The sequence below is a fragment of the Thalassophryne amazonica genome, chromosome 4 (assembly GCF_902500255.1).
Source record: "Thalassophryne amazonica chromosome 4, fThaAma1.1, whole genome shotgun sequence".
Lineage (NCBI taxonomy): Eukaryota > Metazoa > Chordata > Actinopteri > Batrachoidiformes > Batrachoididae > Thalassophryne > Thalassophryne amazonica.
The window spans coordinates 134,816,773-134,842,583 of NC_047106.1; the positions used below are offsets into that span (position 1 = coordinate 134,816,773).

Consider the following 25,811-nt stretch of genomic DNA (forward strand, 5'->3'; position numbering starts at 1 on the left):
ATCCGCCTCATTATTATTATTATTATTATTACTATTATTTCATAATAGTAAAATAGACCAATAATAGGCCAATATAACAACAACAACAACAACAATAATAATAATAATAATAATTTGAATGATTGTTTATTATTTTGAATGGTTCTTGGACGTTCCTGGAATTTCGGACTTTGAACGTACCATCGTTCCTTACCGGCGAGCGGCTACGGCCCACCCTTAAGGTTTAACTGACATTCACAGCAACCAATAGGCTTTGAGAAACTCTCTGCTCTGACCTATAGGGTGTCCAGAGCTGCGCGTGGGGGGCGGGAGTCTGCGCGCAGCATCTTTCTGTGCGCTCAGCTAACAATAGCCTGGGATTGGCAAGTTTGCCATCGAAAGCGAAGCACGAGAGACAGAACGGAGCGGAAAAAAGAGTTCCCTGAATATATGAGACCCGCTGCGTCCCGGTGTCTAAGACCTTCAGCCAGCACTCTGTCTTTGTCTTCGGCCAGATAAGTGGTGAGTGCTTTGACTTTATTCCACCTTCAGGCGTTCGTCACGGTGCGGCGTGTGAATACGGGTTAATGTGTACTAACTGTGAGCTCGGATCCGGATCGGACTCTAGTTTTGTGCATGCACAGAACATGCTGGAGAACACAGGCCCGGTGAGGTCCAGAGTCTGGCAGAGTTCTTGGGAAATCTGACGGACGATGAGCGAATGAATGATGAATGAAACACCTGATTCAGTGCACTACGCACGCCGCTCCAGTCTGAGAAATAACTTCATTTATGAGCCCGTCTGATGAAATGATAAAGGATCAAGTTATAAAAAGTAATCCATGTTTTTTTTTCTCCTTTATTGATATCCCTGAAGACAATCTTGCTGGAGTAAGTAATGGATTTACAGGTGTCAACCGGGGACACGGGGCTGGATAAGGCACTAAAATCAATAAATTCAACACCCAAGACAATAGTCCTTCTGTGTGTGAAACTAGAAAATGTGTGTGCTGATGTTCTGTGCAGATTTTCAAGGTGCACAGTTGTGGACCGGTGTGGCAGACCGAATGCCCCCCCCCCTCCTAAAAATTGGTCCGCCCTGCCTTCACTGCGCATGCGTCATTTGGGACCACAGCAGCTCATCTGAGACTGAACCTTTACACCCAAAGGGAATAGTGTGATTATTAACCATCAGAAGGTAAAACCTCTTAGGCTAAACCATTCTAAAGTGAGCTTTAAGCAGAAACGAGGTGATAATCGGTGAGTCACTACTGACACTTTGAAATGACGGAGGCGCAGTGAACGCAGCAGCTAGCAGCTCGTCTGGCTGCAGCGCTTTGATTGCTTCCTCCGTCTTTTATTATGAAATAATGCTGAATTTATGTGGAAATGATTGTTGTACAAAAGCTTCAGATATCTGTCGCTGAGATAGATGATTACTGGAGTGCAGTTTGAAGCAGAAATGAGGTGTTAATCGGTTCATGATGACGCATGCGCAGTGAAGGCTGGGCGGGCCGATTTTTGGGGGGGCTGTTCGGCTGGCGACACTGGAATCATATCAGAGTTCTGCTCCAGCACAAGACTTACAGAAGTGCACAAAGCATTGGACCAGATGCAGAAATATTGTTCAAACTGATGAAGTTTTTATCTCAGAAAATTTGAACTCTAGCCGTTTTCATAATCCTAACCCATTTAAGTGAAAGCATTTTGCAAAGTTGCTAGGCAGCTGATCCTCTCTCCAAACCACAAGCACTCAGTGACCTTTGAAAAATGGTGGACAGTTTAGGGAGCTCAAAGTGTTCTGAGTTTGCCTACCTTTGCATACTGGGCAGAACACAGATTTGCATGACATAAAAAGAAAAATTGCTGTACAGTGCGTGTTTGAAAGAGTATGGATAAATTGATTGAGCTGGAGTGAGGGAGATGATGGGAGTGGAACAACAGAGAGGTCAAAAAGTAAATGTAATAAAAACTGTTGTTTGTGACCCCATTTTCACCTGGTGTTAAAATGCATGCAAACACACTGAAGATGGCTTGTGATTCCATTGGCCAAAACACCTTGTGATCACACTGAACAGCAGTGTAAATGGAAATGCATTTTCATTCTACACACAACAACTATGTGGGCAATACCAAATAGTAACTGAGGCTACTTCCTTCTTTTCTGAAGGTGTGGTTGAGTGTTGAGTGCAGGTGCATCCCTCTTCTGGATAACACACACACACACACAAGAAGGGGTACAATCATGATAATTGTATTATGGGGCCTTTATCGAATTTTATCTTTTTTTTAATGAGTTGCGTGTTACCATGAAAAGTCAACTACTGTATGGAAGAAAGAATGACTTTTTGCAGAACAATCGCAAAAGATTTATAAATTATTCAAATGGGAAACAGATAACATCAAGAGTTACAATTTATACTTCAGAATAAGTTGTTTATTTAAAGCTAAACATCCACCACAGATTACTTTCTCTGTAATTTGTGTGAATTTGGTGTAATTGGGTATCATGTCATGGAGCTAGTGTATTGTTCCACCCCTACTTTGACCCATACATTGATTTTATAAAGGTTCCTCACTCCTCCCACCAGTCTTGCATTCCTGCATTTAGAGCATCCCCCTGAACCACAACGTTCTCCTCTACCTCCATCTTTAGCATTCCTGTTGTTGAAGACAGCTTCTTCACTACTGCAGCTATCTTTTTTTTCTTATTTTTTGTGTCCCATTCAAATCGGCAGAGCTGTGACATGACCTGGACAGCGGATCTTAAAGGGATTCCAATGTACACATGCAGTAATAACGGGCACGCCAGGATTTTTGTACTTATGGCCTATTTTTAGATGTTGTTTTGGATTCTACTTCTCTCTGGACAGAAATACTAAACAGTCTGGGATTGATGTTCAATGCTAACACATGGGGAGGGGCTCATTCGTTTTACAATAGGACAGAGCCTTTCATCGATCCTCTTGTATGGACTTGGTGGAGAGCAGTGATGCCAAATGGGAAGAAGGCTAAGCTCAGTCACTGCCTGTATATATCAGTCATTATAAAGACTTTCTTTACATTTATTGAGGTAAACATGCCTATTATAGGGATACTCTATCAGGATCAAACACTTCTAATAAAATTTTTTGTCTATTCAGTGGTGGCAAGAAGCAGTGTACTGTGAGGTTTTTACTTGTCCGTCAGGTTTACATGGTACTAGCTGAGTTACCCGTTCTACACATAGGTAATAAAGAAGAAATTTAGCCATGTCATTGTATATTTCATGTCACTTTAGTTAAGGTGTAGTAAGTTGCATTGCATTGTGTGTATTTTGTCATCATTCATTTTCATAAGAGCAAGTTGTGACATTCATGAGACTCAAGTGAATGATGAAAAAAAGGAGATAGCATGTCATATCACTGCAATGCTCTGGTATGCCGTACACAGCAGGTAATTGAAAAAACTCATGTTGTGTGCACTGGCCTGTACAGATTGTAATTACAGTGCACCCTAGCCAGCTGCTATTACGTAGTAAGTAAAGTGTGATGCTTGCTACCTGACCTGAGTACCACATGAACTGCAAAAATAAGGGCTCCAGTGAGTGGGTCATGATCTAATATATAAGGCTGACCGTTCACACATGTATGCTTTCAACCTAAGGGCCCCGGTGACTTCCCCCTTGGTGTCCCCAGTCACCATACCATATATTAGATAGCTGTGTAGCTTGTGACATTGTTAGCGCTCTGAATCAATAGTGAGCTGAACCATCATTGTTGTACTAAATGAAAGGTTTAACTCAAAACCATCTACAAATAGGGCCTAAACTGTCTGGTTTTAACCTGAGTACTTTAAAGGAGAACTGTTTTCAGTTTTGCAGTTCTGTTTCAATGTTGTCAGGATAAAACCACATCTAATAGAGTCTGGATACGAGACCCATTTTAATGCCAGGTGTAAATGCAGCCAGTATTTAAGTTTAAGAAATGTATCTGAATTCATAAGTAGAGCCCGACTGATATATCGGCCAGCCGATATTATCGGCCGATATAAGCCCTTTTCAAAGTACTCACTATTGGCCGAAATTTTGCAGATAGAACGCCGATAATTTCTCATAAACAGAACAGTTACTGACATAATGTTTGTGTCAGCAATGTACAATGTCCTTGCACCGTTTGTCCAGTAGATGGAGCTCTGACTCCATTCAACTGAGAGCTGCTAACACCCCTGCTTAAATGTGTTCGTCACCGGCCCCCGTAGTTCGCCGTCACACTGCACTGATCGGCTGACAAAAGCATACAAGTAAGTTTATAAGGATGTTGTTTGAAATAACTTTGCGATTACATTCACACCACATTTCTCCTGTTTCAGTTCAACTCAGTTTGATTAACTCAGTTTATGTAGTAATGTGTCAAATGTGCTTCATTGCGTCGGTCACGCTTTTAATAAGCCTACATTGTGTAGACCTTATGTCTAGCATGAAAAACTTTCATTTACTGCTAAGAGGTTGAAACATTCAGATTCACTGGTCGTCCGGAAGGGTTCTGGGAATTACTGCCATTCGCCATTAACCGTCTGGGGTTGACTCTGTCGTATATGACGGCTGGGACCAAGCTTTACTAAATTGTAAATAACTTTTGATGATATGAGATAGAAACTTACTTTTTTTTTGCTGACAAATTGACTCCGCGGACTTTTGATCCACCATTGGCCACCATTGGCCATCTTGGTACTCCTCATAGAAGATGTGTGATGACGTGCGGAATGTGAGTGTCCAATCGGAATTGATTCTCCGTCACATGGTTTTCCAAAATCCAATCGTAGGGCAGATTTACCTCACGTGACACACCAAAGATTGTTTTCAGGAGTGATATCTTACTAGTTGGCCCATTTGAATAGTCCCTTAACTGCTCCAATTGCATTTTTGCTTTTTTCGAACTTGAAAATTCTTCTGTTATAAAGTTAATCAATATGAGGACAAAGCTTCAGCTTTTAGCTCATACCTTTTTTGTTAAGGGTCCAAAAAATAACATTTTATTCATTAAAAAAATATATATCAGCTGATTTATTGGCTATCAGCAAATCAGCTGATTTATTGATTATCGGCATTTTTTTCATCCAGATATTCAATCAATCAATCAATTTTTTTATATAGCGCCAAATCACAACAAACAGTTGCCCCAAGGCGCTTTATATTGTAAGGCAAGGCCATACAATAATTATGTAAAACCCCAACGGTCAAAACGACCCCCTGTGAGCAAGCACTTGGCTACAGTGGGAAGGAAAAACTCCCTTTTAACAGGAAGAAACCTCCAGCAGAACCAGGCTCAGGGAGGGGCAGTCTTCTGCTGGGACTGGTTGGGGCTGAGGGAGAGAACCAGGAAAAAGACATGCTGTGGAGGGGAGCAGAGATCGATCACTAATGATTAAATGCAGAGTGGTGCATACAGAGCAAAAAGAGAAAGAAACAGTGCATCATGGGAACCCCCCAGCAGTCTACGTCTATAGCAGCATAACTAAGGGATGGTTATTGTTATCGGCCTCAAAAAATCTATATCGGTCGGGCTCTATTCATAAGATTAATCTGATCCTTGGCAAAATACCACAATCTACCCTGAAGCTATTAAGTAGTAACTGACCAAGAAGGTAACTTTTGTTTGTTAGCAAGATATCTCAGACCGATTTCACTGAGATTTGGTGGAGAGGTCAGTCTGGGGTCAAGAACAGTGTTGATTAGATTTTGAACGGAATGGAGGATGATTTTGGTGAAACGTCCTTAAAGATGTTGTTACTTGTGCTTTGACCAAACTGTTCTGCAGTGTGCACTTTATGTTACGAGAAGGAAAGCAGAGGACTGCTGGGTCTTGGAAGATGTATGCACTCTCTGAGTGCTTCTTTAGTTTTTTGTGCTTCTTGTTTGGCCTCTCTGGGAGCACAGAACCTGTGTAATGTGGGTTTGAGGCACTACATCACAGTGTTACGGCTGTAATGTCCCATGCTGTGTCGCTGCAGCCTAAATTCTTTTTAATTGGGATAATGTTGGTCTCCTTCTTTCAGACTTGCACTGTAATGGTTTAGAAATGCACTCAGGCGCTTGTTTCCTCATGGCTCAGCAGAAATCAGTGCACTTGTCTTCATCCCATAGACTTCAGTCAGTATTTATGGCTGTGTAGGATTAATTTATTTATTGTGGGTGTGGTTAGTGCCCCTGCCAGGTCAGATGTTACATCAGCTGCAGTTTATTGATCACAGATTGGCAGGTGAGACTTTTCCAACTCTTACATCAAGCCAGCAGTGCAGTTTCTGATTATTGCCCACAGCTGCATAAGCAAACTGATTTCTGTGTCTTTGTATTCATGTGTACAGTGTGGTCTGATCCACAAGTGTTTGTACAGTGACACCATTTTAATTTTGGTTCAACTCCACAGTGAAATTATTTTTGTCTTTCAGCTTTACCTCATTGGGGTTTGAATAAAATATCACCTTAACCATTCAAGAACTGAGGCCATTTCTATCCATAGTCCTTCCATTTCCATAAGGCCAGAAGTAATTGGACAATCTGAACATAAAAGTTATTAGGAATACAAATCATCACTTTTACAGTCAGTTTTCTTAAGACAAGTCAGGTGATGGATATGTGAATATTTGCACATCACTGATTAAGTCTTGAGCTTCACACTGAGAGAGTTTGAAAATGGCCAAACGAGGGCTGTTTGGGACAATATAGGGCACCTCTGGTAGCCAAGTGGTTACTGCACTTGGTTTCAGTGCAGAAGGTTCTCGGTTCAAATCCTACCCCTGCCCATTTCTTCATGTAATGTGGAGTTGCGTCAGGAAGGGCATCCGGCGTAAAACCTGTGCCAAATCAACATGCTGATCCACCTCAGATCTGCTGTGGCGAACAAAACAAGGGAGCAGTCGAAGGGACTTACTTACTTACTTGAGGTGTGCTGTTACTCAGCCTGTCAGAGTAAGTTGTGTAAGTCATGGGTTTTTTTGTTTTTATTTTCCTTCACTGGTTTGTTATACTTTAGTGCACAGTTGTCAAACTGATTCCAGAAAGGGCCAAGAGGGTGCAGGTTGTCTTTGCAACCATCGACTCCACCAGGGCCTGGTTTAATAAAGCAGTCTAATCTTTTAGTCTATTAAGCTTACTTAGACAACTAAGATTAGTCACCCAATATTAGCCATCTATTTTCCGTTTCACGTAGATGGGTAAACTTGTAGATTAGTTGTCTAGTGTTGGTCAACAATTTTCACTGGCATAAGCAGCCTCGCGAGTGCCGTTGCCTAGAGACGCCTCCAAGAGAGTTTTGTCTTGTTTACTTCCGGGTTGGTCGTCTGCTACACTTGTGGCTGAGTTCAACACATGGTCGACTTGGAGATGTGAATGTGCTGCCAATAACCTGCTGAAAGGTCTCACAGGTGTAAAACTTCAGCGTGATCAAAACCTGAAGAAGGGTTGACAGGGCGTTGTCCCTCCATTTGGTGGTCGATGGCTGGAGCTATCATGTCCATGATGAAGAGGATTGTTGGCGGACGGAAGCGGTATTACTGTTGAACCCCGGCGTCCGTAAACATCTTCATTGTATTATTCCGGTACATCCGCTCCCACCGCAAGGCTCTCCTTCCTTCCTCCCTGCTCCATCAAGTGGCGGTACATGATGCCGCCATTTTTGAGATAAGACACTGAAGTTTTGTTGAATAAAATAAGATTAGCCTCCTCTGTAGCAGAATAAAAACTTTAGTCAGCTAACACAAAACTTTAGCCAACTAAGTGGTTTGTGCAATGACTAATGTCAAAAGATTAGTTGACTGAGTTTAGTCGACTAAACAAGATTAGACCACTTTATGAAACCGGGCCCAGGTGACTATTGATAAACTCATCTGCTCAAAATAATGTTAATCAGTGATATCACCTGAATGAGTGGATTGTTACAAAGAAAAGCTGCACCCTGTTGGATCTTTGTGGAATCACTTTGACTCCTATGGTCTAGTGCAACCTGTATACTGAAAAATTACACATTTGTTATTATTATTATTAATAAAAACTATTTATTTTAATAACTTTTTATATAGGGTCTTCTCAGGAATCAAATAACTTAACAGTATAAACTCTAATAATATACCTAGGCCTTGGCCGAGGTGAACCCCATCCTGACCAGGTCGGCATAATCACAGGTACACCTAAATCAAAAGTCTATAACTGCTCTATTATATGGTAAACAAGAAAATTGGGAGTTTGTCAAACATACTAAAACTGAAAAATCAATCTCAAGTTTCAACTCTTTATTATTACTGTCATACTGCACCGACTGCCATCCCATCGATCGACTGGAGATGCCTGTTAAGTCCGTGATGAAGAGGTCATCAGGCTTGTTTTCTTATAAAGTTCGCCATTCGACTGTCTAGCTTCCGCGTGAAATCGACCGAATACTCCGTCAAGCATCTGTCTGTCATAAGTTTCAAAGTTGGGCGCATGTCCCTTTTCAGTGACGTACTTGTGAAACAGGTTGGCTGCTGACTGTGTATTTCTGCGGGTGTTCTTCGCATCTTTTTCATGTAAAATTCGTTTTAAGTCAGCATCGCTAACGGACGCAAACCTGTCTTCTGCCATCTTGTCAACAAACTGACAGCCAAAGTAGGCGTTGTATCGTGTTATCTGATTGGTCGTTATTGATAGAAGGCGTTGCTCGATTAGCTAGCGCTACTCTGCACGTGCGGTCTACTCGGCTCCACCAGTGGTCAACTCGGCATGTGGTACAGCTCAGAAAGTGGTGACTGGTCCAATCAGAAGTTGGCAAAATCCCATACCATATAATAATAAAGAATAAATACCAGTAATAAAAAGTGCACTGCAACAATGTACAAAATTCACAAATTAAATACCTGATAAAATAGAAAAAAGTGTGACATACTGTGGTGCAGCTTACACAGTAAGTCACACATCACCCATCATCGTTTTTGTTCTTCAAGAGGCATTGTTTTTAGATAGTTGTGAATTATACTCCAGAAAATACAATAATAAATATATCAAACATGTCAGTACAGCCGGATGCTCACCAAATGAATTGTTTGTTCCATCATTGTTGACTTTACCACCAGGGTTTCTCGTATACAGACTCGACTTGGGCGGCTCGCCCAGGTATATTTGGCAGCACAATTTAGCAATTTCTTTATCACTCTGAGAACACAATGCCACCCATGGTGAGTAAACTACTGGGTGCACGCACGCACACGACCAGCTTATTGTAGTCTGGCATTTTTTGCATATAAGTGCACGTGCGCATGAACCAAGCACATTGAAGAGAAACATTACACCCAGTAAATTGGGGGGGGGGGGATACAGAAAGAATGGAAAAGTGTCGCTGGTCCTGATACTAAAGCTTTTTTCACTGGCCCTGCAATTGTGTGATTCACACGCACGGTGTGTGAGTGATCAACACTTGGAGTGAGCTTAAAAAGCAAAAGCATTGGAAATGTTAGGCCTTGTTTACACCTAAAATCAGCTTCTGTCTCTCTGGAACTACCTCATTGTTGTTCGTGTCATGCTGTGAGTGAATGGTAAATGGACTGCACATATATATATATATATATATATATATATATATATATATATATATATATATATATATATATATATATAGCGCTTTTCTATCTGCATCAGATGCCCAAAGTGCTTTACAATAATGCTGCACATTCACCCCAATATCAGAGTGAGGCAGAGGAGACTTTGAAATCCTATTTGAGCGACTGAGATGTTCACATTGAAACAGATTTGCAAAAATGTGATTTGAAGCACGTTTCAAACCACCTCCATTTGTGGTTCGAATCCTCTTTGGAAAAATCAGATCTCGTGTGGCGCTGTCCAGACTACCAAAAAAATCAAGCGCGCTACAATTTGGATATGATAAAAATCTGATTTCGAGTGGTAAAGATGCATCACTTTAGATGAGTGATGCTGTTGGAATGTTTTGGAGACGTTCCCATAGACTGATGGAGATAATGCATTCAGGTTCAGCAGCATAAAGTAGTAGCAGCTTGCTGTAAGCCATGCATGCTTTCAGTCAGTTTTCTGCACAATTGCCACAAAGTGTCCCACCACCCCACCCCTAGTCAGGTTTTGATCCGTGCTCATTGGTGCATTCTGAGACTGAGCTTGTAGCGATCAGAAACACAGACTACGTTTACATGCCATTAATATTCGGGTTAAGGTCAATATTCCGGTTTCTGAATCATTAGGAATAACCCGTTTACATGCTTAAGCAGACAGAGTTACTCCTGTATACAAGGTCATTGGTATCGTTTGGAATATCCCCATCTAAACAGCGACGCACGTCTTCCACCGGTGCTTAATTTGGTCTGGCATTCGTGCAAATCCTGCTTCATGTAAAACCCCTCACTACCCGCTTTATACACTTTTCTCAAACAGGCATTAACATGTTCTCACTTTTCTCTCCTGTGTAAACACTCTGTTTTTTCTTCTGGGTGAGAAGATTATAAATAGACACACGCAGAACACAATGCGCATGCTGTCCCTTCACTCACTGTATCCGGGAGTACGGATGCGGGACCTGCAAAGAATCCAAGTCATGGCCACGGAGCTCTGCGGCTGCGGTATACCAAGACCCTGCGGCACTGTGGATTTTTTTTCCGCAAGAAATCTATCCTTGTGGGTTGCCTCCATATCAAAACACCGAGCATATTCTCTGGACCTGTTGCCACAGTTGGCACAGCTCCACACAGCAGAGAGGGGGGCGGTGTGAGTGGCCCGCTGCGGCGTTTACCGAGCCCGCAGACTTAGTAAGCGCATCGGAGGCAGCGCAATCGCGGTGACCGGTGCCGCGACCGACCTGCCTGATAAGGACGCAGAACACAATGCTCTGTTTATCTCTACTTCTGTGGTGTCTGGTGGGTTGCGCTCGCCGCATACAAGTAGTTGCCATACTTAAAAGACCAAGATTCGTTGCAGATAGGACATAGGTCACAGAACACAAAATAATGTTCCTTTCTATGGGGATATTCCGATGCTCATTTATATGACCTGATATTCTGGTTAGAAAAGGAGTAACCCAGGTGTCTTATTCGGGTTTTTAAAAACCGGAATATGAGCATATTCGGGTTTTTGTGGGTGTTTACATGGCAGTGCGCAACCGGGTTATTACTAATATTCCAGTTATGAAAGGGTTATTGGCTGCATGTATACGTAGTCACAGTCAGTTCTTCACATCTGTAGATGGGGTTGGTTCATTTGAGTTCAATCAATCAATTTTTTTTTTTTTATATAGCGCCAAATCACAACAAACAGTTGCCCCAAGGCGCTTTATATTGTAAGGCAAGGCCATACAATAATGATGTAAAACCCCAACGGTCAAAACGACCCCCTGTGAGCAAGCACTTGGCTACAGTGGGAAGGAAAAACTCCCTTTTAACAGGAAGAAACCTCCAGCAGAACCAGGCTCAGGGAGGGGCAGTCTTCTGCTGGGACTGGTTGGGGCTGAGGGAGAGAACCAGGAAAAAGATATGCTGTGGAGGGGAGCAGAGATCGATCACTAATGATTAAATGCAGAGTGGTGCATACAGAGCAAAAAGAGAAAGAAACAGTGCATCATGGGAACCCCCCAGCAGTCTACGTCTATAGCAGCATAACTAAGGGATGGTTCAGGGTCACCTGATCCAGCCCTAACTATAAGCTTTAGCAAAAAGGAAAGTTTTAAGCCTAATCTTAAAAGTAGAGAGGGTGTCTGTCTCCCTGATCTGAATTGGGAGCTGGTTCCACAGGAGAGGAGCCTGAAAGCTGAAGGCTCTGCCTCCCATTCTACTCTTACAAACCCTAGGAACTACAAGTAAGCCTGCAGTCTGAGAGCGAAGCGCTCTATTGGGGTGATATGGTACTACGAGGTCCCTAAGATAAGATGGGACCTGATTATTCAAAACCTTATAAGTAAGAAGAAGAATTTTAAATTCTATTCTAGAATTAACAGGAAGCCAATGAAGAGAGGCCAATATGGGTGAGATATGCTCTCTCCTTCTAGTCCCCGTCAGCACTCTAGCTGCAGCATTTTGAATTAACTGAAGGCTTTTTAGGGAACTTTTAGGACAACCTGATAATAATGAATTACAATAGTCCAGCCTAGAGGAAATAAATGCATGAATTAGTTTTTCAGCATCACTCTGAGACAAGACCGTTCTGATTTTAGAGATATTGCGTAAATGCAAAAAAGCAGTCCTACATATTTGTTTAATATGCGCTTTGAATGACATATCCTGATCAAAAATGACTCCAAGATTTCTCACAGTATTACTAGAGGTCAGGGTAATGCCATCCAGAGTAAGGATCTGGTTAGACACCATGTTTCTAAGATTTGTGGGGCCAAGTACAATAACTTCAGTTTTATCTGAGTTTAAAAGCAGGAAATTAGAGGTCATCCATGTCTTTATGTCTGTAAGACAATCCTGCAGTTTAGCTAATTGGTGTGTGTCCTCTGGCTTCATGGATAGATAAAGCTGGGTATCATCTGCGTAACAATGAAAATTTAAGCAATACCGTCTAATAATACTGCCTAAGGGAAGCATATATAAAGTGAATAAAATTGGTCCTAGCACAGAACCTTGTGGAACTCCATAATTAACTTTAGTCTGTGAAGAAGATTCCCCATTTACATGAACAAATTGTAATCTATTAGACAAATATGATTCAAACCACCGCAGCGCAGTGCCTTTAATACCTATGGCATGCTCTAATCTCTGTAATAAAATTTTATGGTCAACAGTATCAAAAGCAGCACTGAGGTCTAACAGAACAAGCACAGAGATGAGTCCACTGTCCGAGGCCATAAGAAGATCATTTGTAACCTTCACTAATGCTGTTTCTGTACTATGATGAATTCTAAAACCTGACTGAAACTCTTCAAATAGACCATTCCTCTGCAGATGATCAGTTAGCTGTTTTACAACTACCCTTTCAAGAATTTTTGAGAGAAAAGGAAGGTTGGAGATTGGCCTATAATTAGCTAAGATAGCTGGGTCGAGTGATGGCTTTTTAAGTAATGGTTTAATTACTGCCACCTTAAAAGCCTGTGGTACATAGCCAACTAACAAAGATAGATTGATCATATTTAAGATCGAAGCATTAAATAATGGTAGGGCTTCCTTGAGCAGCCTGGTAGGAATGGGGTCTAATAAACATGTTGATGGTTTGGATGAAGTAACTAATGAAAATAACTCAGACAGAACAATTGGAGAGAAAGAGTCTAACCAAATACCGGCATCACTGAAAGCAGCCAAAGATAACGATACGTCTTTGGGATGGTTATGAGTAATTTTTTCTCTAATAGTTAAAATTTTGTTAGCAAAGAAAGTCATGAACTCATTACTAGTTAAAGATAATGGAATACTCAGCTCAATAGAGCTCTGACTCTTTGTCAGCCTGGCTACAGTGCTGAAAAGAAACCTGGGGTTGTTCTTATTTTCTTCAATTAGTGATGAGTAGAAAGATGTCCTAGCTTTACGGAGGGCTTTTTTATAGAGCAACAGACTCTTTTTCCAGGCTAAGTGAAGATCTTCTAAATTAGTGAGACGCCATTTCCTCTCCAACTTACGGGTTATCTGCTTTAAGCTACGAGTTTGAGAGTTATACCATGGAGTCAGACACTTCTGATTTAAAGCTCTCTTTTTCAGAGGAGCTACAGCATTCAAAGTTGTCTTCAATGAGGATGTAAAACTATTGACGAGATACTCTATCTCCCTTACAGAGTTTAGGTAGCTACTCTGCACTGTGTTGTTATATGGCATTAGAGAACATAAAGAAGGAATCATATCCTTAAACCTAGTTACAGCGCTTTCTGAAAGACTTCTAGTGTAATGAAACTTATTCCCTACTGCTGGGTAGTCCATCAGAGTAAATGTAAATGTTATTAAAAAATGATCAGACAGAAGGGAGTTTTCAGGGAATACTGTTAAGTCTTCTATTTCCATACCATAAGTCAGAACAAGATCTAAGATATGATTAAAGTGGTGGGTGGACTCATTTACTTTTTGAGCAAAGCCAATAGAGTCTAATAATAGATTAAATGCAGTGTTGAGGCTGTCATTCTCAGCATCTGTGTGGATGTTAAAATCGCCCACTATAATTATCTTATCTGAGCTAAGCACTAAGTCAGACAAAAGGTCTGAAAATTCACAGAGAAACTCACAGTAACGACCAGGTGGACGATAGATAATAACAAATAAAACTGGTTTTTTGGGACTTCCAATTTGGATGGACAAGACTAAGAGACAAGCTTTCAAATGAATTAAGCTCTGTCTGGGTTTTTGATTAATTAATAAGCTGGAATGGAAGATTGCTGCTAATCCACCGCCCCGGCCCGTGCTACGAGCATTCTGACAGTTAGTGTGACTCGGGGGTGTTGACTCATTTAAACTAACATATTCATCCTGCTGTAACCAGGTTTCTGTTAGGCAGAATAAATCAATATGTTGATCAATTATTATATCATTTACCAACAGGGACTTAGAAGAGAGAGACCTAATGTTGAATAGACCACATTTAACTGTTTTAGTCTGTGGTGCAGTTGAAGGTGCTATATTATTTTTTCTTTTTGAATTTTTATGCTTAAATAGATTTTTGCTGGTTATTGGTGGTTTGGGAGCAGGCACCGTCTCTGCGGGGATGGGGTAATGAGGGGATGGCAGGGGGAGAGAAGCTGCAGAGAGGTGTGTAAGACTACAACTCTGCTTCCTGGTCCCAACCCTGGATAGTCACGGTTTGGAGGATTTAAGAAAATTAGCCAGATTTCTAGAAATGAGAGCTGCTCCATCCAAAGTGGGATGGATGCCGTCTCTCCTAACAAGACCAGGTTTTCCCCAGAAGCTTTGCCAATTATCTATGAAGCCCACCTCATTTTTTGGACACCACTCAGACAGCCAGCAATTCAAGGAGAACATGCGGCTAAACATGTCACTCCCGGTCTGATTGGGGAGGGGCCCAGAGAAAACTACAGAGTCCGACATTGTTTTTGCAAAGTTACACACCGATTTAATGTTAATTTTAGTGACCTCCGATTGGCGTAACCGGGTGTCATTACTGCCGACGTGAATTACAATCTTACCAAATTTACGCTTAGCCTTAACCAGCAGTTTCAAATTTCCTTCAATGTCGCCTGCTCTGGCCCCCGGAAGACAATTGACTATGGTTGCTGGTGTCGCTAACTTCACATTTCTCAAAACAGAGTCGCCAATAAGCAGAGTTTGATCCTCGGCGGGTGTGTCGTCGAGTGGGGAAAAACGGTTAGAAATGTGAACGGGTTGGTGGTGTACACGGGGCTTCTGTTTAGGGCTACGCTTCCTCCTCACAGTCACCCAGTCAGCCTGCTTTCCCGGCTGCTCGGGATCTGCCAGAGGGAAACTAACGGCGGCTAAGCTACCTTGGTCCGCACCGACTACAGGGGCCTGGCTAGCTGTAGAATTTTCCACGGTGCGGAGCCGAGTCTCCAATTCGCCCAGCCTGGCCTCCAAAGCTACGAATAATCTACACTTATTACAAGTACCATTACTGCTAAAGGAGGCCGAGGAATAACTAAACATTTCACACCCAGAGCAGAAAAGTGCGGGAGAGACAGGAGAAGCCGCCATGCTAAATCGGCTAAGAGCTAGTAGCTACGCTAAGCTAGCGGATTCCTAAAAACACGCAAAGTGAATAATGTGTAAATAATTTAGAGGTGATTCAGCAGAATGAGTGCTTTAGTTAAGGCACGTAAAGATTACACTGGGAAACAAATCGTAATCTAGATAACTAGATCAATCTAACTGCGCAGATTAAACAGCTAACAGATACAGAAAAACACCGCTGTGCTCCGGAACAGGAAGTGATACAATACCGCAGTGAGAGCCAACCACCAGAGTTGAGCGTTAGTTTTTGTCACGTCAACACGTTTACTTGCAAAGGAGGGTGAACTGGACCGTGCCGTTGAGTCAGCCAGGTGGTGTTGCAAGTGTGTTATTTTTGAGAAGAAGGCATTTCTCATAATTCCCAGTGAAGGAATTATGAGAAAGATATGATTTTTAGTGTCAACAGAGAGCTGCTTTACTTGATAAGATAGCTTTCTTTTCAGTACACACATTAATAGTAATAGTGGGTGTGCCAGTGGCTGAATAATGCATCATGTGTCTGGTAGGTTGCTGGGTCTGACCAGTAAATGGTCTACAAACACCAAACTTACCCCTGAACCAGGCACATCAGCTAAATGCTGGTGAAAGCTCTGAGTAACCTTGTTAACAGAGTGAAACCAGAATCTAAGGCTAGACCTTACTTGTGTGAAGCGCCTTGAGGCAGCTTTTGATGTGATTTTGCACTGTATGAACAAAAATAAATTAAATTAAACCTAAGCTCATCTAACAATCAATTCAGCCATAGTTGGAACTAATGCGAGGACGCTCATCATTTAGGATAGCGATGCTTCAAAATTAATGAGTGATTAGAACCAGCTGATGTATTTGTATCCAAAATGTTAACACCTCAAGCCAGTTGCAGCTCAGTAGTTTCCCAATAAGTTCTTAATTTGAAATGTGTCCAAGACATGCAGAAATATTTTACAGGGAGATTCTGAAAGCTTTTAACATGGATGTTAAAATCCTCAATAGTTAAGATCTTAGCAGTGTGAATCACCAAATCTGATCAATCAATAATTCATCTAAAAATGTGGAATAGGGCCCATGGTGCCTGTTTTTAATACAACGTAATATGATGTCTGACGTCTGATTGTAACGTTTTGTGGCAGTTATAATTTTTTGGGGGTTTAAATTAAACGATCAATATGTGCTTTAGACCCTCCGCTTTAATTCATGTAATTAGGGATGTCCCGATCCGATCACGTGATCAGAAATCGGGCCCAATCACATGGTTTCAGACTCGATCAAAATCGGACGTTGCATCCCGATCAGCAATCCGATATAGATCTTATCCTCATTATTTTGATCAGCGCTATTTCAAGCTCATTATTGCAGATTAATGGGCCTTTCACACGTCAGAGGCATCAAGAATCGGTGTAAAAAGCATTATTTTCAATAAGACGCGTTGCTTTTTAGAGGCATCAGCTCATTTAGCATGAGCTAAAGCGATGCTTCTGACGGGAGCGCGGATTGCCGCTTGTCGGCAGGCTGACGCGGTCAAAGTTCAACCCAATCCAACTTTCGACGCTCTGAGCTGTGACGTAGCTTCACGCTGTCCAATAGGAACGACGCGTCGGGCCAAAACACGGAAGACTAGTGGCAGAAACCACTGATCTGCTCGTTTATAGAGCAGGTTCTGAAGAAAAATCCTTGGAAATGTTTTTTTTTTGTTGTTGTTGTTGTTTGTTACCTCAAAATTTAGATTACTATTTAAAAAAGTTTAGAACACTTGTAATTAAAATAGCTAAATCAATAAATGGTTCTTTAGAAACCTTTCATTTGTAAATTAAAACCACCTGTTATTTCAGATTAGATAATTTCTTGTTTAACATAAGGAACCTTGGACATTTATTTTTAGACAAATAAAATAACATGGAAATTTGTACAATTTTTTAAGTCTGGTAGGTTACTTGATTGTTCAAGCTACCTCAAGGAGAAGTGCACTGTTTAAGTGATAAATAATAAAATAAGGTGATTTAAAATGAAAATATTATACGAGGTCTATTAGAAAAGTATCCGACCTTATTTTTTTCAAACACTATATGGATTTGAATCATGTGTGATTGCTTCAGACAAGCTTGAACCCTCGTGCGCATGCGTGAGTTTTTTTCACGCCTGTCGGTTGCGTCATTCGCCTGTGGGCAGGCTTTGAGTGAGCACTGGTCCACCCCTCCCGTCGGAATTCCTTTGTCTGAGAACTTCCTGAGAGACTGGCGCTTTGCTTGATCAAAATTTTTTCAGAAACTGTAAGGCACATCCAAGTGGACACCATTCGAGAAATTCAGACGGTTTTCGGTGAAAATTTTAACGGCTGATGAGAGATTAAGGAGTGTTACTATCGCTTTAAGGACAGCCCATGGCGCCGGATGGCGCGCCACGCCCCGAGCCGCCGTCGTCAGCCTGTTTTGAGCTGAAAACTTCCAAATTTAAGCCTCTGTTGACCCAGGACGTCGTGAGAGAGCAGAGAAGTTTCAGAAGAGGTCGGTATCAGCAGTTTATACGGACATTCCACTGTTAAAGGAGATTTTGTAATGAAAGACGTGCGGACGGATTTGCGCGTCGGCACGCAGCCGCTCATCGCACAGCGCCACCGCAAAACACCACCGTTGGAAGTCTCACAGGACAAGTTTGAACATGCCCAGCTGTTAAACAATTTCTCGGATAATAACTCGACTGAAAGCCATCGAAAACCACCTGAATCTTACGACTGGTTATCAACACGGAGGTGTTTTTTTGTGGCGCCATGCGATGAGCGGCTGCGTGCCGACGCGCGAATCCATCCTCATGTCTTTCATTACAAAATCTCCTTTAACAGTGGAAGGTTAGAGCACGCAGATAAGTCATGTAAGAGCTAATCAGTTTCGCACCAGAAGCTACAACTTTCCAATGCGACAGAGAGTAAAATAGTCTTTTAAGAGAAATACAGGTCAAATAGCCTTTTCTCATCATGCACCCACCCTGTGGAACAGTCCTCCTGTGACCGTGAGGCAGTCAGAGTCCGTGGACATTTTTAAGTCAAGACTGAAAACCTATTTTTATTCTTTCTCATGAATACTTTTTATTTTTTATCTGTTTTTATTCTTTTACTTCTGTTTTTAATTATGTATTTGAATTTTTTTTTATTCATTTTTAATTTTATGTTGAATTGTTCCATGTAAGGCGCCTTGAGATGGCTTTTGCTGTGATTTAGTGCATTATAAGCTAATTAAAATAAATTGAATTGAAAGAGTCCACGCTGATCTGAAAATAGACTTACTGCACATTTCAAGCGAAGCAGTGTGTTTGCCTGTTTTTTATAAAAACACACGGTTTGGTCCGCTGGCTGTGCTCTGCTCTACGTGCACTTTAAGTCAAGTTTTTTTCAAAAAACACCTTTATTCAGTTTTCATTGACAGGGTGCAGAGTGGATTCATCAGTGTGGTTTTTGTGGAAAAGCTGCTCCAGAGCTCAGTTTTTCACAGTCTGTGTTCACGTTCACGTGCAGTCTGACTGACTGAGGATTACACCGACTGCCTGCGCTTACGGTCTGGTGTCAGGGGAGTGCTCCTGACACAGAGAAAGATCCAAAACTTGTAAAGATGTGGAAAAAAAATAATTACCCAGGAAAACAGAAAGAGATGCACTAAATTTGACAGTCTGTGTGATGGTGCAGTGACATTGTGCCATTGCTTAGTAGTCCAGCAGTTAAGGGATAGAATCGTGCACTTTTTTACAAAAGCGCCAGTCTTTGTCCAGGGACTCTTTAGGTTATATTAAGTCATGTCAAAGTGGGAGACATTTGATTTTAGCCCTGTATCCTGCTTTTTTTAAAAGGGTGTTTGCATGGTTTTAAACTCAGATAAAACTGAAGTTATTGTACTTGGCCCCACAAATCTTAGAAACATGGTGTCTAACCAGATCCTTACTCTGGATGGCATTACCCTGACCTCTAGTAATACTGTGAGAAATCTTGGAGTCATTTTCGATCAGGATATGTCATTCAAAGCGCATATTAAACAAATATGTAGGACTGCTTTTTTGCATTTACGCAATATCTCTAAAATCAGAAAGGTCTAAAAACTAATTCATGCATTTATTTCCTCTAGGCTGGACTGTTGTAATTCATTATTATCAGGTTGTCCTAAAAGTTCCCTAAAAAGCCTTCAGTTAATTCAAAATGCTGCAGCTAGAGTACTAACGGGGACTAGAAGGAGAGAGCATATCTCACCCATATTGGCCTCTCTTCATTGGCTTCCTGTTAATTCTAGAATAGAATTTAAAATTCTTCTTCTTACTTATAAGGTTTTGAATAATCAGGTCCCATCTTATCTTAGGGATCTCGTAGTACCATATCACCCCAATAGAGCGCTTCGCTCTCAGACTGCAGGCTTACTTGTAGTTCCTAGGGTTTGTAAGAGTAGAATGGGAGGCAGAGCCTTCAGCTTTCAGGCTCCTCTCCTGTGGAACCAGCTCCCAATTCAGATCAGGGAGATAGACACCCTCTCTACTTTTAAGATTAGGCTTAAAACTTTCCTTTTTGCTAAAGCTTATAGTTAGGGCTGGATCGGGTGACCCTGAACCATCCCTTAGTTATGCTGCTATAGATGTAGACTGCTGGGGGGTTCCCATGATGCACTGTTTCTTTCTCTTTTTGCTCTGTATGCACCACTCTGCATTTAATCATTAGTGATCGATCTCTGCTCCCCTCCACAGCATGTCTTTTTCCTGGTTCTCTCCCTCAGCCCCAACCAGTCCCAGCAGAAGACTGCCCCTCCCTGAGCCTGGTTCTGCTGGAGGTTTCTTCCTTTTAAAAGGGAGTTTTTCCTTCCCACTGTAGCCAAGTGCTTGCTCACAGGGGGTCGTTTGACCGTTGGGGTTTTACATAATTATTGTATGGCCTTGCCTTACAATATAAAGCGCCTTGGGGCAACTGTTTGTTGTGATTTGGCGCTATATAAAAAATTGATTGATTGATGGTTATAATACAGTGTATATTTTGCTATTCATATGACAATACAATCATATGGTTATTATGTAGGGGGCCAGTGATCAAGATTGGTCATTGTTAAGCTGTAGAGAATGGCTACTGCAACTAGTGCAAAGCTATACTGAGCTTATGTGATCATGTATCGTCCGTCGTGCGGCGTCATACGTCGTCGTACATCCTTATACATTAGCAGGGTGGTATGTTTCAAAATGGAAAGAGGTACAGGACTCATTTCAGGCCTGTAGGAATGTTTAACAGGCCTCTACCTCTGAGACATAAAATTAGGTCACTGTGATCTTCCTAGCATGAAAGCTGTAGAGAGTAGTTCATTAAAAATATTCATGAAACATTTGTGCATATCTAGGAAGTTTGCCAACCAGGTATTTACAATGTTTTCAGTTAAGAAATATGGTGTTAATCGTCTTAATACCAATAACATAAGATAATGACAACAACAGTAATAATGATTATGGCCATAAAAACAAAATTGATTTCTTGTAATTAATAAAAAAGCATTTCTTTCCGTTCAAACACTGTTGTTACTTTAGAGTGTAAATATGTTAGAGTGCATGAGTAGCATCTTTCCTTTGCCCTATGCTCGCAAACAGCTATATTGCATAGGTATATTGATATTCACAATGAGTTAGACAATATTTAGTCACTTTCCCTAGATTAACGCTTTTTCTAAGAGTGTAAGCACACTGAAGTACATTCAAAGCATCCCTACTTAGCCTTAATACATTTTTCATAACCTTCAAGTTTATATTATGAACTTAAAAAGGCACTTGGATAAGAGTTTGTCATGAATTATATGCTGTAGAAGGCTGAAAATGGTTATTCTCTTAAACCCAAGTTTTTAGAGTGTAGACCTTTATGGATTCAGTGTCTCCCGATCTTATATTCTTCAGGACACTATAAAGTACCTCTGATAAAGTTTTGGCGCTTTTGTATAAAAGTGCATGATTCCCCTAAAATTTGTCCCTTAGCCGCCGGACTATAGGGAGAGTCCTGGACTATTGATGTTGCTTAAAATCCCAAAACAACTTTTTATCCGAGTACTCGATTAATCAATTAAATAATTGCTAGCATACTTGATTTAAAAAATATTCTGTAGCTGCAGCCCTACACGCACATCACCATGTAAACACTACAGTTTGTCACAGAGCATCACAGCAAAGGTTTAGCTCCTTTTAAAATAGGGCTGGGGTGACTCGTCGATTATATGAATGCAGAAATTTCTGTAGCGTGCGTCTCAAGGAGGGAGTAATATGCCTGCTCACTGAGAGGAAGAACTCCACAGAAGAGCAAGCTGAAGTGAAGAAACCTCCCCCGCGATCATCTAAAGTGTGGAAGCCGTACTGAATCCCCTTATTAAACAGGCAGGGGCTAAATTATTAAAGAGAATCGTACTGGAAGACGGTGCTACCCGCCCCCGGTGGGTGCGTGTATGTGAGCTGTGTTTCAGCTTTGTTCCTCTCAACCTGTGTGTGTGGATCAGCTGTGTATTGCTTTGTTCTTCTCTAATTAAGTCTATTAATTGAGTAGTAATAGATTAATAAAAAAAATAGACAGATTAATCTATGAAAAAATAATCATTAAGTCTTAGTTTTGTTTTGTTTTTTTTTTTGTTGTTTTTTTAAGACTCAGCCTTTTCCTGGTGATAAGCTACTGTATAAATTTTGCCTCTCTTTTATGATGTTGATTTTGGAGCAGTGGCTTCCTTTGTGGTCGTTGACCTTTTAGACTGTGGTAACAGAGAGCTGTCTTAAAGATTGATGATGTCACATTTCTATCCGATTCTTTCATGGTGATCCTGAGGCTCACCTTGACCTTTCGGGCAAAATGTTCATTAATTCCTTGGTGTTAGTTTGGTGGTTCCGTAATGTGGCGACTCCAGTATATGCTCAGAATCAGAATCACCTTTATTGTCATTGCACAGTAAAACAGCCTCCTCAAAAAACAATGCTCGCACTTACACATAACTTACCCTCACCCACCCTCACATCCACACCCACCCAGACACACACCTCAGTGTGTGTGTGTGTGTGTGGCTCCGTGATGGGACCTGACTTGTTCATTTGGGCCTCTTTCCCAGGTGTCCAATCCTTTGCTTCTTAAATTTTTGTTCAGTGAATTGTGCAGTTTCTTGTCTTATCATGATCCATTGTTTCCATGTTACGAGGTCTGTCCAAAAAGTATTGTACCTTTTTATTTTTTGCAAAAACCATATGGATTTGAATCACGTGTGATTGTATCAGCCACGCTTGTCTCTCGTGTCCGACTGAGAATCCGAGATCGATTTGGAGCTCGTGGAGCTTGGAGGAACTCCACCAAATCGTGGAGTTCCTCCGCTCCTCTTTCCATGACAAAAACTCCTGTAACAGTGGAATGTGTCGTTCATTTCTAAACTGGATGCTGTCTTGATCCGGTATGTCGTCTGACTAGCACAGGAATTGCGGAAGACGTGGACATCAGCACTTTTTCGGCACATTGAGACAGACGTAGGGAGGAACTCCGTGTGTCGCGGCAGAGCCGCATGGCGCAAAGCACCGCCGTGATGAAGCCTCACAGGACATGTTGGGGCATGTCCAGCTCATGCACAAATTCTCGGATACTCACACGACTGAAAAGAAACCGGAACCCGTCCGAAAGCCACCTGAAAGCCGTCCTGTGAGACCAACACGGAGGTGGTTTTGTCCCACGCCATGAGCAGCATGGTGGCGCAATCCTCCGCTTCTCTTTCCATGAAAAAAAAAAACTCCTGTAACAGTAGAATGTGCCGAAAAAGTGCTGATGTCCACGCCTTCTGCCTTTTTTGTGAAAGTTAGACGACGTCCCGGATCAACAAAGCCTTCACGTTGGAAATGATCTGGTTGTTTCAGCGGGGTTTGAGCCTGTCGATCAGCGCTCTCAGACGCTGTGGGCAGTCTTTAAACCGGCTGGAGCACTCCATAATCTGTGTAATCCCCATAAAATCGTCGCTGAAAGCCATGTAAATTTTCTGAATGGTGTCCAGCTGGAGGTCTCTCACAGTTTCTGGAAACATTTGATGCAGCAAAGCTCCAAATCGTTCAGACATTTATTCTCAATAAAAATCCGACTGCTCACTCAAAGCCTGCTCTCAGGCGAGTGACGCAACCGACAGGCGTGAAAAAACTCACGCATGCGCACGAAGGTTCAAGCTTGGCTAATGCAATCACACGTGATTCAAATCCATATGGTTTTTGCAAAAAATAAAAAGGTGCAATACTTTTTGGACAGACCTTGTATGATTAAAAATTTGTCTTTGGAAGGCTGTGAGTAATCTTTTTTTTTAAAATAAAACAGAATACAATAATTTGCAAATCCTCTTCAACCTATATTCAATTGAATACACCACAGAAACAAGATATTAAATGTTCAAACTGATAAACTTTATTGTTTTTGTGTAAATATTTGCTCACTTTAAAATAGATGCCTGCAACACATTTCAAAAAAGCTGGGACAGTGGTATGTTTACCACTGTTACGTCACCTTTCCTTCTAACAACACTCTAAGTGTTTGGGAACTGAGGACACGAATTGTTGAAGCTTTGTAGGTGGAATTCTTTCCCATTCTTGCTTGATGTACAACTTCAGTTGTTCAACAGTCGTGTTGTGTTTTGCACTTCATAATGTGCCACACATTTTCAATGGGCGACAGGTCTGGACTGCAGGCAGGCCAGTCTAGTACCTGCACTCTTTTACTACGAAGCCACACTGTTGTAACACGTGCAGAATGTGGCTTGGCATTGTCTTGCTGAAATAAGCAGGGACGTCCCTGAAAAAGACGTTGCTTGGATGGCAGCATGTGTTGCCCCAAAACCTGGATGTACCCTTCAGAATTGTTGGTGCCATCACAGATGTGTAAGTTGCCCATGCCGTGGGCAACTTACACACCCCCATACCATCACTGATGCTGGCTTTTGAACTTTGCGCGGGTAACAATCTGGATGGTCTTTTTCCTCTTTTGTCCGGAGGACACGGCGTCCATAATTTCCAAAAACAATTTGAAATGTGGACTCATCAGACCACAGCACACTTTTCCACTTTGCGTCTGTCCATTTCAAATGAGCTCAGGCCCAGAGAAGGCGGTGGCATTTCTGGATGTTGTTGATGTATGGCTTTCGCTTTGCATGGTAGAGTTTTAACTTGCAGTTGTAGATGTAGCAACGAACTGTGTTAACTGACAATGGTTTTCTGAAGTGTTCTTGAGCCCACGCGGTAAGATCCTTTACACAATGATGTCATTTTTTAATGCAGTGCCGCCTGAGGGATCAAAGGTCACGGGCATTCAGTGTTAGTTTTCGGCCTTGCCGCTTACGTGTAGAAAGTTCTCCAGATTCTCTGAATCTTCTGATTATATTATGGACTGTAGATGACGGAATCCCAAAATTCCTTGCAATTGAACGTTGAGAATCATTGTTCTTAAACTGTTGGACTAATTTTTTTTCAGGCAGTTGTTCACAAAGTGGTGATCCTCGCCCCATCTTTGCTTGTGTACAGCTGAGCCTTTTGGGGATGCTCCTTTTATACTCAATCATGACACTCACCTGTTTCCAGTTAACCTGTTCACCTGTGGAATGTTCCAAACCGGTGTTCTTTGAGCATTCGACTTTCCCAGTCTTTTGTTGCCCCTGTCCCAGCTCTTTTGAAATGTGTTGCAGGCATCCATTTCAAAATGAGCAAATATTTGTACAAAAACAAAAAGTCTGTCAGTTTGAACAGGATTTGCAAATCATTGTATTCTGTTTTTATTTACATTTCACACAATGTCCCAACTTCATTGGAATTGGGGTTGTATGTGTGTGTATATATATATATATATATATATATACATACATATATATATACACACACATACATATATATATATATATATATATATATATATATATATATATATATATATATATATATATATATATATAATTGCGATGTTAATGCTGTTGTCCGTGTGCTGTGTGTCATGAAAAAAATACGCCCCCGGGCAGCTGCCTGCTTTGTCCCCATCAAAACAGCCTCTGTGCAGATCTGACTGTCACGTGACCCATGTGAGCTCTGTTTCACATGATGCGGTGTCTGTGTTGCAGCACGCTGTCCACAAGACATGCGTGTCAGGCAGGACACGTACGCGGAGCAGTTGGACACACCGGGCCAGCAAATGTGGACATGATCAGAGCACACTTCTTCTCATTCGT

General features: G+C 41.6%; 1 protein-coding gene across 1 annotated transcript in view; it reads left to right on the forward strand.

Moving 5' to 3' along the window:
- Positions 1-306: 306 nt before the first annotated feature.
- pak1 (p21 protein (Cdc42/Rac)-activated kinase 1) overlaps positions 307-25,811 on the forward strand; it is a 212,990-nt gene continuing 187,485 nt past the window's right edge. Inside the window, exon 1 of the mRNA XM_034168630.1 lies at positions 307-501. The gene's annotated coding sequence lies outside the window, so the exon portion shown is untranslated. The remainder of the gene's footprint in view (positions 502-25,811) is intronic.